Source organism: Misgurnus anguillicaudatus, chromosome 8, assembly GCF_027580225.2.
Source record: "Misgurnus anguillicaudatus chromosome 8, ASM2758022v2, whole genome shotgun sequence".
In the NCBI taxonomy this organism is placed as follows: Eukaryota; Metazoa; Chordata; class Actinopteri; order Cypriniformes; family Cobitidae; genus Misgurnus; species Misgurnus anguillicaudatus.
Genome location: NC_073344.2, coordinates 4,754,337 through 4,766,392, shown reverse-complemented (window position 1 = coordinate 4,766,392; position 12,056 = coordinate 4,754,337). Strand labels below are relative to the sequence as shown.

At 37.9% G+C, this 12,056-nt stretch overlaps 1 protein-coding gene across 1 annotated transcript in view; it reads right to left on the bottom strand.

Annotated features, from left to right (window-relative positions):
• Window positions 1-8,172, bottom strand: part of lpp (LIM domain containing preferred translocation partner in lipoma) — a 220,647-nt gene extending 212,475 nt beyond the window's left edge. Inside the window, exon 1 of the mRNA XM_073870155.1 lies at window positions 8,016-8,172. The gene's annotated coding sequence lies outside the window, so the exon portion shown is untranslated. The remainder of the gene's footprint in view (window positions 1-8,015) is intronic.
• Between the last annotated feature and the right edge of the window lie 3,884 nt (window positions 8,173-12,056).

The following is a 12,056-nucleotide window of genomic DNA, read 5'->3' as shown; positions in this document are numbered from 1 at the left end:
GGAAGTAGCGCCACTGGGCGGCCATCTTTGCAACACCAGTCCAGGCAATTATTTTAGTCATGCAAGACTAAAGACTAAAGTCCAATTTACACTAAAGGTTTCATTGAAATTGTCCTAAGACAAGAACGGGTACTGTTCAAAATTGTTATACTGAAATACAGATATCTCCTTGTTAGAAGACATTACTTGATGATGAAATGATAGTGACTGAGTTGGTAATACTGTTGCCTTACAGCAGGAAGTTGCCCGGTTCGAGCTAGGTGTGGAGTTTGCAGGTTCTTCCTGTGTCAGACAGTTTCCTCCCACAGGCCAAAAACATGCAAGTTAGGTGAATTGGAGGTGCCAAATTGCCCCTCCCCCGATGTGTGGGGATTAAAGGAGGGGTGCATGATTTTTGAGAAACACTTTGGAAAAGAAAGTCGGGCAGAGTACCAAAACACACTTGTAGCCAATCAGCAGTAAGTGGCATGTCTACAGCAGTGGCGGCTCGTGACTGCTCATCCGAGGATGTGCTAATTCAAAATAAGTGTTCGGATTGTCACGTGTGTGGTTCCCTTTTTCAAAATATGTGTCCTGCGTGTCGAGAGATCCTGTGTGCATCACGTGTTTTGTCAAAATAAGTGCCTGCTGCACACGCGTCAAAACACGCGTTTATGATAAAAGAGATGCTCACGTTCCCAAAATACACGCTAGACACTTCCTTAACAGTAAACTCTGATTACGCATACATCTCTTTTATCATAAACCATTTAGACGCGTCTGCAACAGGCACTTATTTTGGCATGACACGTGATGCGCACACGATCTCTCAAAGCGCAGAACACATATTTTGAAATTACGAACCACACACATGACAAGCTACATACATGTTGTGACGAACTTTGCATCGTGCGCTTTACTGCCGCCACTGGTCTACAGTAACTGACATTGTTGCCTAGGTTGCATATGTGTGGGGCGCATATATCAAAAGAAGGTCCAGATTCTATTGGGGAAGGGCCGTGTTTGTTTAGTTGATTTCAAATGTCAACATTGGCTTTCAGAGATCGTGCACCCTGCCTTTAACTTGGGTATAGATTCCAGTCATGCTCAAAATTACTCATACAATTGGTAAATATGACCAAAGAAGGCTGCAAAAATAAATCTGCATTGTTAATACTTTTGATCTTTTATTAAAAATATTAACAAATATCCAACCTTTCATTGGAGAATAATAATTTTAAATGGTGGAAAATCTCATTATGAGAGAAATATTTTTCTCCAATACACACTGCTCACAATTAATCATACCCTTTTATTCAATACTTTTTGCAACCTCCTTTTCCCAAGAGAACAGCTGAGTCTTCACCTATAATGCCTGATGAGTTTGGACTACACCTGAAAAGAGATCAGAGATCATTCCTTCATGCAGAATCTCTCCAGATCCCTCAAATTCCAGCTCCATGTTGGTGCTTCTTCTCTTTAGGTCATCCCACTCATTTTCTGTAGGGTTCAGGTCAGGGGACTGGGATTGTCAAGCTTCATTTTGTGCTCAGTGACTCATTTTTGTGTTAGTTTGATGTTTGTTTGGGATCATTGCCCTGAAGGAAGATCAAACCATGGCCCATTATATGATTTCTAACAGGGACAGTCAGGTTTTGATTTTTTATCTGTTGGTATTTCATAGAATTCATAAAAAAAATCAAAACCTGACTGTCCCTATTAGAAATCATATAATGGGCCATGGTTGGATATTCCTTCAGGGCAGTGATCCAACACAAACAACAAAACTAACACAAAAATGAGTCACTGAGCACAAAATGAAGCTTCTGCCATGATAATCCCAGTCCCCTGACCTGAACCCTAAAGAAAATGAGTGGGATGAACTGAAGAGAAGCACCAACATGGAGCTGGAATCTGAAGGATCTGGAGAGATTCTGCATGAAGGAATGGTCTCTGATCTCTTGTCAGGTGCTCTCCAAACGCATCCGGCATTATAGGTGAAGACTCAGACCTGTTCTCTTGGGAAAAGGAGGTTGCAAAAAGTATTGAATAAAAGGGTATGATAAATTGTGAGCAGTGTGTATTAGAGAAAAATATTTCTCTCGTAATGAGATTTTCCCCCATTTAAAATTATTGTTCTCCAAATAAAGGTTGGATTTTTGTAGATTTTTTAAATAAAAGATCAAAAGTATTAACAATGCAGATTTATTTTCACAGCCTTCTTTGGTCATATTTACAAAAGGTATGAATAATTTTGAGCATGTGTGTGTATATATATATATATATATATAATTTGCTTTTTCTATGGATTAACATCGATCACTCAGTTTCACTCTCTTTCACCTGAAAACCTTATTCAAAATTTATACACACACAGAAAATGAGTCTTTGATAAAAATTTTATAAAAACACAAATAAAGCGGCCTAAAGGAAAGTTGAAGGTTAAACTCTATTACAACCAAAACAGACTGCATTTAATCCAGGTAAATCTCAATGCCACATCCAGCGATGGTAATAATAGCACGCTCATGTTTTTAAATGTGTACGAACATGTCACAGTTGTCCTTCTTACAGTATCTGCTGGCTTAGTACGCAATGTCTTTTATCTGCTCGCTCAGTGCTCCACCCCTTATATCTATTGCAGACTAAAACACTATGTGTCCCTTTTACAGCTGCAGGTGTCTATTTAGCCTTGTATGGTAATGTAGCAATCTGTCTTTCTCCTTGCAAGCACCTGAATGGGATGTGAATAAGCTTGATTACCCAGAGTTCAGGAAAGGATCAAAGTCACACAGCTGCTGAACTTTAAGTCGGCCGGCATTCCTCTGTGTCAATGAGCGCGGTGAGAAACGAGCAGAGGCCTGGTGTAAATCATAACCGTGAGGGTGGCTGCCGCATCATCCGTCTCGCGGCTTTGGTCCTGGCTGTTCCACACCACATCCTTTAGGACAGAGTCACTGTCCACCCATTTATCCTGCCTGCCTGTTTCCTGTGTACTTAACTACATAGATCTGTCCTCACTAGCTCTTTAAAGTTCAAGTACTGGAGTAGAAAATGAAATGGAGGTGAGGCAATTTATCAATGGTAGCATTTCACCATCCAGGAGAAATTGTAAATAAAAGTAATCACAGTAGCACGGATATTTAGTTCAACACAAGAATTGTGTGTGTGATATTGCTTTTTGTTCAGTAAACGGGAAAATAATATAAATGTGTTGACATTTTAGTAACTATATCGGTGGGTATCTTGTTTGTTTATCATACTGAAAAAACAAACAAACTTACGACTCAGAAATGCCTACAAACAATCTCCAAACAATTGATTATTCCCCAAGTTTTGTATCTTCATCTAATACAGGCTCAAACATAGGTTTGTTTACACACACACACACACACACACACACACACACACACACACACACACACACACACACACACACACACAGCTTTGTGAAACAGCCAATCAGAGTAGAGCTCAACTTTAATATTCATGACCCTTTTAATTGAGGTAATAATAGACCATTTCATTCTAAAGACAAATCCTAGGGTAGTATATGGACATGTAAAACCGTCTCTGGATAATTTTTGCACTTAATAAAGACACATGCCTTCTATGTAGGCATCAGAGAACAAATTAACATATTATTTCAATGCATTCTCTGGCACCTTGAAATATTCTTTCAGTTTTCCTACTAAAACATCTCAGGTTTACCTACTGTAAGTCCTTAAAAAATGTGATCTTATCTCACTACGACAACACAAAATGAGCAAGTACGGCAATTGGTGCAAAAATAGGTATATGACGCTTATTACATATTCGCTTCTTTTGTTTTTTAATTACTTTGATATGACTTTTGTATGTTTTTAATGTTTCACATAGCACTGAATTATGGTGTTACCAAAGGCAACAGACAGAATGCAAGGCTTCTGATTTTACAGTAACCTATAGTAACATGGTAAAGTCAATACTTATAGATATTCGGCCTAATGGCAAAAAGACACTAGAAAAAAGGCTAGGCCCAGAGGATGGACTCGTCTTTAAACTTTAAGCATCACTAGCCTGTCAAACATGTCTGCTCTATAATCCCTGATGTTGGGTTGAATGTAGTTAAGTTAAAACATTTTTTTTATTTTTCTTTGGAGGTTGGGGAAAAATGACAGAGTTATTCAGTTTGATGCCTAAAGGGCCTTGATGTTATTGATTAGAGATTCATGTCAAAGTAGAATTTTGAATATCATCTTTGTAAGGAGACAGATAAATATTTTAGCACTTTGCTGCTTTTAAGATGAACAATATGTCTGTAGTCTAGACAGTGCAGCAGACTTGAAATGAAGATATTTGCTTTTCTGACAAGAAAAATTTTCTTTTTTTAGAAAAGAAGAATTTTGATTGTACTCTTTATTTGCGATACATACAACACAGAGAATACACCTCCCTATCGGACTAAATTCTCAGAAATAAGGCATTTGATTCATGCTTGGAATCATGCATTGCATTTACTTTCAATAAACGCATGCTATTTAAACTTGTAGATGTCGACTAGAAGTTTGACCAACACCAAAGTAGGCAACAAGATCAAAACGGATGTTCTGATGTCTACAGGGCTGCCCAAATACAGTTTCTTTTTTACGTAAACATTCGAACAACCACAAAACTGTAGTGCACTTTCAAGTGCATTTTATTCAGACTAGTGGGCCAGCCACCCAGTGTCTATATGCATCAGAAAATACCCAGATCACCTGAGCTTTTCAATGGTCTTAGGGTGTTTTCACACCTGCCTTGTTTAGTTCGGTTGAATCGTACCAGAGTTCGATTGCTCAATTGGTGCGGTTCGTTTGGGCAGGTGAGAAAGCAGCAATCAAACTCTGGTGCGCACCAAAAGCGGACCAAACAAGCGGTACGCTTTCAAACGAATACTAGAGCGATTCGTTTATGGTGAGAACACGATCCGAGATCTATCCGACCTAACTGCAAAAGTACTGCGCATTTTGGACTAAACCAGCAGCCATAGTCAGCTGCGGAGTGCATTATCGGATGAGGAAGTGTTTGTTGACAGTTTCTATTAGCAATATTAGCACAATGACAGATGGCGGACATACCTGGAGTTGCGAGGAGGTGCAGAAATTTGGTGTCTTCACCGTTTGTAGTGCATTCAAACGTTGTTTTCAAGTCGCATCTGCGATTCATTCTGAAAATGAACGGTTTGTCTAGAGTGCTGTATACAAACTATGTATAACAACCATGGAGACATAATTACGGCGCGCAGCCGTCCGGGGTTCCGTTGGAATTTCGCGCACGTTGATTCTGACCAATCGAGAAGCAGTTTAGGAAATACGTTCAAATACGTGTGCCCAATGAATGATGCTGATTTTACCACATGACAGAATTTTGGTTCGTTTCAACTGGTGAGGATCAGAGCAATCAGTGTGGTGTGAAAAGGAACCAAAACTGCTAAAAAAGTTACAATGTTTCATTTTTTGCTTTTGGTCCGGAGCAAATGAAACGAACTACAGATGAGAAAACACCCTTACACCATGCAAAGAGTATTTGACCATGAATATACAGTATAGGCAGTAAATCCCTTATAGTGCACCTATTTTAATGCTAAAAAAACATTATTTTGTGTATTTGGTATAAAACAATGTGTTTGCATGGTTAAGGGTTAAAAAACATATTATTTTCCACATACCGTACATTTTTGTTGCTCCAGATATACTGTCTTCATGAAACACACTGATTTTGTACAAAACTCTTCGATTAGAAAATTGCTGTGTCTCTGATTGGTCAGCTAATCTGTACATTGTGATTGGCCTGAATACCTTTAAAGGGATAGTTCGGCCAAAAACGATATTAAACCCATGATTTACTCACCCCCAAGCTGTCCGAGTTACATATGTCCATCGTTTTTCAGACAAACACATTTTCGGATATTTTAGAAAATATTTTAGATATTTCTGTTCATTAAATGTAATGTTGCGGGGTCCAGGAATAGTCCACGACCTTCAAGCCCAAAAAAGTGCGTCCATCCCCCACAAACCAAATCCAAACGGCTCCAGGATGACAAACAAAGGTCTTCTGTGGGTAATCCGTGCGGTGATGTTGTAGAAATATCCATATTTAAAATGTTATTAACTTTATAAACTAGCTTCCGGTAGCGCCGCCATTTTGGAGTGATGCGCATTCAGGATGAGAGCCCACGCAGCGTACAGAGTTTCTCTGCTGCTGCTCGGTGCCCCCGCCCTCCGAATTTGTCATGCGTCACTAAGAAAAGTGCGTACACTACGCTAATCCTCTCTCCTGAGTCTAAGATGGCGGCGCTACCGGAAGCTAGTTTATAAAGTTAATAACATTTTAAATATGGATATTTCTACAACAACACCACACGGATTACCCACAGAAGACCTTTGTTTATCATCCTGGAGCCGTTTGGATTTAATTTGTGAAGGATGGACGTACTTTTTTGGACTTGAAGGTCGTGGACTATTCCTGGACCCCGCAACATTACATTTAATGAACAGAAATATCTAAAATATTTTCTAAAATATCCGAAAATGTGTTTGTCTGAAAAACGATGGACATATGCAACTCGGACAGCTTGGGGGTGAGTAAATCATGGGTTTAATATCGTTTTTGGCCGAACTATCCCTTTAAAGCAGCACTATGTACTTTCTGTGTAAAAATGACTTACAGCTCCCCCATGAGGTTGAAAAGCGTAACAGTGCCTATCAGATACTCTTCTGCAGGCAGGGGGAGGGGCGGGGCTGTGTGCTCTACCCTCCATCGCCACTTTCAGAGTGTGCTTGTAGCAGCTAGGAGGCTGCTCAGGTTGCAGCAACAGTACAATGTGTCCAGTTAAAAGTTGTTCTATCACTGAAATAATTTTAGAGACATTATTTAAAGGTAAAAAAACTACATAGTGTTGCTTTAAAGTCAGCTGGAAATGTGACGCTCCTTACCATGTTTGATAGATTCTCTCACAATGCAATGCTATCCGGAATTAACTTACAGGCTTAAGCGGGAAGAATTACGTCGGTCTTGTCTACATCAACAGTGCCAGGAAGTAAACTGTTGCCTACAATCTGTGTGTTTGTTGTAGTCCAAGAAAAGATATTTACGTTGGATATGATAACTCGGTCATCGTTTACTTGGGGTATGTACCTTTTGCATTGTTAACTAATACACACTTACACACCAAAGGAAATGTAAAATCGTGAATCGGACCATAGGAGCTCTTTAACGCTCAGATAAAGCATGTTAGTATCAATGCCAAAATCAGGGGTTTTATACATGTACTGAGAAAATAAATTTGAAAAAACATATGTCAAGTGCACAGATTGTACAAATGTAAGGCTGAGCAAACGTTACATTCCCAAATGTATATGCCTAGCTATCTTTAAATGAAAAAGAAAGCAAGATAGCAAGGTGTTCATATGCACAATACACTATTCGTACAGTACCATAGCGCGAAAACATGTATGAATAACGGGCCGGTGAAAAGCACGGATCTATTATGCATAATCTTGACCTATGAAACGCAGATTAAAACATGGCTAAAACTTCAAAACTTCGCATCTCTTGCTATAAGCAGCAGAAGCCACGTCTCTCTTAAAATCCTCCCAACACAAGAACCCTGCAGACTATATTTACTTCCGCATTCCTCGTAAGAAACACTCTCATACAAGAATGCTTGAGAATCAAATACGATCACTTTCAGAAGTTTATACGTAACACGTATCCACGAATCCTGCTAAAACACAACCTTTAACATGCTTCCCGAAAATGTTCCAGAAGCTGGCTAAATAAATAGCGTTAAATAAAGTTCGCCCCCTCCTTTCTAGTGCAATCCCACGCCCTCCATTTCAATGGTACAGTTCGATTCGCTTACTGCAGAAGAACATATAGTTGTCAAGTAAGTTATCGTTCAGCCGTAGAGCTCAAGCGCAGAAACAACGCGACATTATCACAGGCCTGCGAACAAACACGCGTCGTCTTCAGTGCAGTGAAAAGCCCATTCAAAGCTTTAATAGATCTCTTACCTCGCTTTCTAGGAATCACAGAGTTGAAATCCCCACTTAAACTGAAACTTCTTTTTCCCAAATCTGGGAGAGTAACAGGCAGTGACGTCAGAGGGCGAAATTCCAGCCGGCAGCACACACACACAGTTCAGAAATTGCCCATGTATGGCAGTCTCGGCCAGGACTCGTGCAATATCTCTTCCTCATAACGTGTGTATTTATCTTAATGTACAAATAGTGACATAGTTTGTATTATTTATTATTATGTCGTAAAGGAAGTGTTGCTACCACTTATTAAGGCCAGGACAGTTTTGATAAATGTTACGACATTGTGTTACATTACAAAATAAAACAAATATATTATTTGTGATTCATTTGTAACATAAGTAACAAACAAGTTTCATTGTAAATATTAGAGATTTGACTAAAATGTTTAAATAGAAATTCTTGAACAACAACATTTAATATATATGTATTTGACTGATTGGTTGTGGTCAATTGGACAAAAAATTATTAAGAATAACCTCAAAGAGATTCAATAAAAATATTGTTTTAATATAAGCAAACAGTGTTTGTAATGCTTTATAAGGCCTTGTTAAAATGATGTGTGCTTTTTCTCTTTGAAGCAATCTAGGGGCGGTTTCCCAGACAATGTTTAAATTATTTCAGGACTAGGCCTTAGTTATTTTATGACATTTAAGTAGTTTTTTCAAACAAACCTTACAAAAAACTATACTGTGGTGTGCTACAGCCAATGCAATGGTACTGATATTAAAATATATCAGTGCAAGGTGAATTGAATGCAAAACATGCATTTTAGTCTGGGACGAGGATAAGCCCTGTCCCGGAAACCACTCTCTATTATTTAATTTAAGCACTGAAAAAATGGTCCCTAGCTGTCACTGGGGCAATACCCTTTCAAATGTTTGTATTTGTACCTAAAACTTTGTTAACACTTCAAATGTACAGTTTTAATACTTCAAAAGTACATACAATGTACATACCAAATGTATATAGGCCTATATCTCTACCAAAGTGCTACATATTAGGACCTTTTTAAAGGGTACTACCCTATTGACAGCTTGGGATCATTTTTGATCACTTTTTCTGACAATGTACAGACCTATATATCATAAACATTTGAGGATGTGCTAACCATTAGGGCACCCAATAGCATTGGAGGCAAATAACCACTCAGTGTAATGCTGTATTTAAAATCTAGTTTTTAGTACGATTTAATTTTGATCATTTAGAATTTTCAATGCATTTTACAAAATAATCACAGCTTTCTTACTCAGCAGCCGAAGATTATAGTAATCTGGACATATGTACGCAGAGTTAAGTCAATAATGTACCTCACTGATCTGCGTAGACTAATCTCCTGTTACATCTCTCACTCTTAGTTGCTTGACACTTTCAGACACAGCCTGCCCTTCACTACACGCCAACACTCTGTCACATACTGCTGCTGCATTTAAATCAGAAGGTTCGCATGTTCAGCTGTCGATGCAAAGACCACAGCAGTGCTCAAGCTGTACATTTATATTTTGATGTGCTGGGGAAATATACTATAATAGCTTTGAATGATGATGACAGTTGTGTCCACACACGCTAAAGGTAACAGTTTGAGATAAACCTCATCCTCATCTGAATAGCATGCTTCATTTAGATCTACGCCAGAACCGTTTAAATGTAGGTAATTTTGGGTACTATAAAAGATAAACAAGTTCGGGCCTTAGAATGGGACTGGTGAGACAAGAGGGGTTTTGTGGGTGTGACAGAATCATATATTTAGTGTGAATTTTATCATTTTGGGCTTTTAGGGAAATTTTAAATAGATTCGTGTTACACCACAGTACAAACTTTGAATTAAGAAGAATGGATAGCAGTTTTAAAAAAGGTCTCACCAATTTTTTATCAAAGCACCCTCTTCAGTTTGACCCAATACTCACCCAAGCACAATCAAAGTCATCAAAAATATATAAAAAGAAATATTGTCAGGTATTGAAAGTGGAAGTGAGATCACAAGCCTTGTCTCTTCATCAAAATATACACACTTAAATTCATTATCTCTTGAAAATAATTGTATTAGACATGCAATAAATGTTTTGCCTTAATAACAGCTTGCACACAGCTACACTAATGCAAAATTGTGCAGAACTTGTCGATCTATATTATTGCAGCATGATCCACAAACATTTTCCTGTAGTTCAGCTGGTAGCTCATGACACTAGCAAAACCAAAGTCATCGAGTTGCATTTCCAGGGAACATGAATTGAAATGTATAGGAATGACCTGTCAGTGTACAAGTGTGTGCTAAATCCATACATAAATGCACCAAAATTAACACAAAAATGTTATCACAAATGTTCCTTTATTTGATTAATTACTTAAAGGTGCAGTGTGTAAATTTTAGCGGCATCTAGTGGTGAGGTTGCGAATTGCAACCAACGGCTCAGTCCGCTGCTCCCCCCTTTGAAACGCATAGAGAAGCTACGGTAGCCGCCACCGGAAAAACATGTCATTGACGGAGACAACTTAGCAAAAAAGTTTGTCCATTAAGGGCTTCTGTAAAAACATGGCAGAACAAAATGGTGACTTCCGCGTATGGGGACCCTATGTAGATAAAAACGTCTCATTCTAAGGTAATTAAAACATAACGGTTCATTATAAAAAGGTCTTTATACACCCCTGATAATATAGTTTTGTATATTAGTTTGCATTTCTGTCAAGAGACCAGGGACGTGCACAGACATTTTGAGGGGCAGGGGCTCAAGTGAAATAAAGGGCACTTCTCATAATTATGTATTTTTTTTCTTTTTTTAAACAAAAAAAGTATATATATTAACGCAATTCTGACTTCCTTTTTAAAAAATTATTTAAAAAGTTAATTATTTGATCTTCCTCAAACTCACGCAATTGTTTCATTTTTAAAAGATGTCTACAAAATAATCAGTTCACACAGACACCATGGTCTCCTTAGTATTCTAGGTTTATAGAGCAGCAAAGGAAACCATTACACAATGTGCATGTTTTGAAAACATTAAATTACACATTAATGACAAATTTGTTAAAATGCTAATAACAAAATTGTGACTGCTGAGTAGTGCTACATGCCGATAAATGCTATATGCTAGCATTTAGCTGAAGTTCTATTAGTTTGCAATTAGTTGTTAATCAAAATCTGTATTTTTGTCTGATAAGGGCTCAAAATATAAGGTCTGTTTACTAATGTGAGCTTCTGGCATGAGCCTCAGAGCAGAGCCAATCAGAGCAGAGCTCAACATTATTATTCATGACCCTTTCAAATAGGGCAAAAATAGAGCATTTCATTCAAATGACAAATTCTAGGCTTGTAAATGGACATGTAAAATGTTTCTGGATAATTTTTGCACTTAATAAAGTGCCTTCTTTGTCAAAGAACAATTTAACATATTATTGCAACACATCCTTTGGCACCTTTAATTTTAGGTTTCATATTTATTAGGGTTACACATGTCAGAAACAACAAATATAGATTAGGCCTATTTTATTTGTATTTTATATTTTACTTTTTTTGTGATGTCAGTAAATATTCAGACTGGGCAAGTAAAATACTGAACCATCAGATTTCTCCCCAATCTACTACATCACTTCAGTATAACACATTATAGGCTACTTATTTAACAGCCATTACAAAAAAAAAACGCAAACAAAAAAAGCTTACTACTAGTTAGCAATTATATTATTGTTTGTGCTTTATTATTTTATGAGCAGTCTGTTTAAACTGCATACACTATACTGTTGCAAGTTTGCAACTCTTCAGGTTAATATGGGATTGTCGTGGAAAACAATGTCCCTGAATCGTTATGTGTAACAACGTGTCCCATATTTTGTGCATAAAACTGTTAATATAAGAATGCTTTCTTCCTCACACACTTACCGGTCGCCTGCCTGCATAATCATGCATATCGCGTCTCGTTCGGCTGAGCTTTGGCGCTTCTACAAGCGCGAATGCAGCACGAGTAAAGACAAGACCAATCATAAAGCGAAGTAAGTTAGAGAGGCGGGACTTAGGAAAGG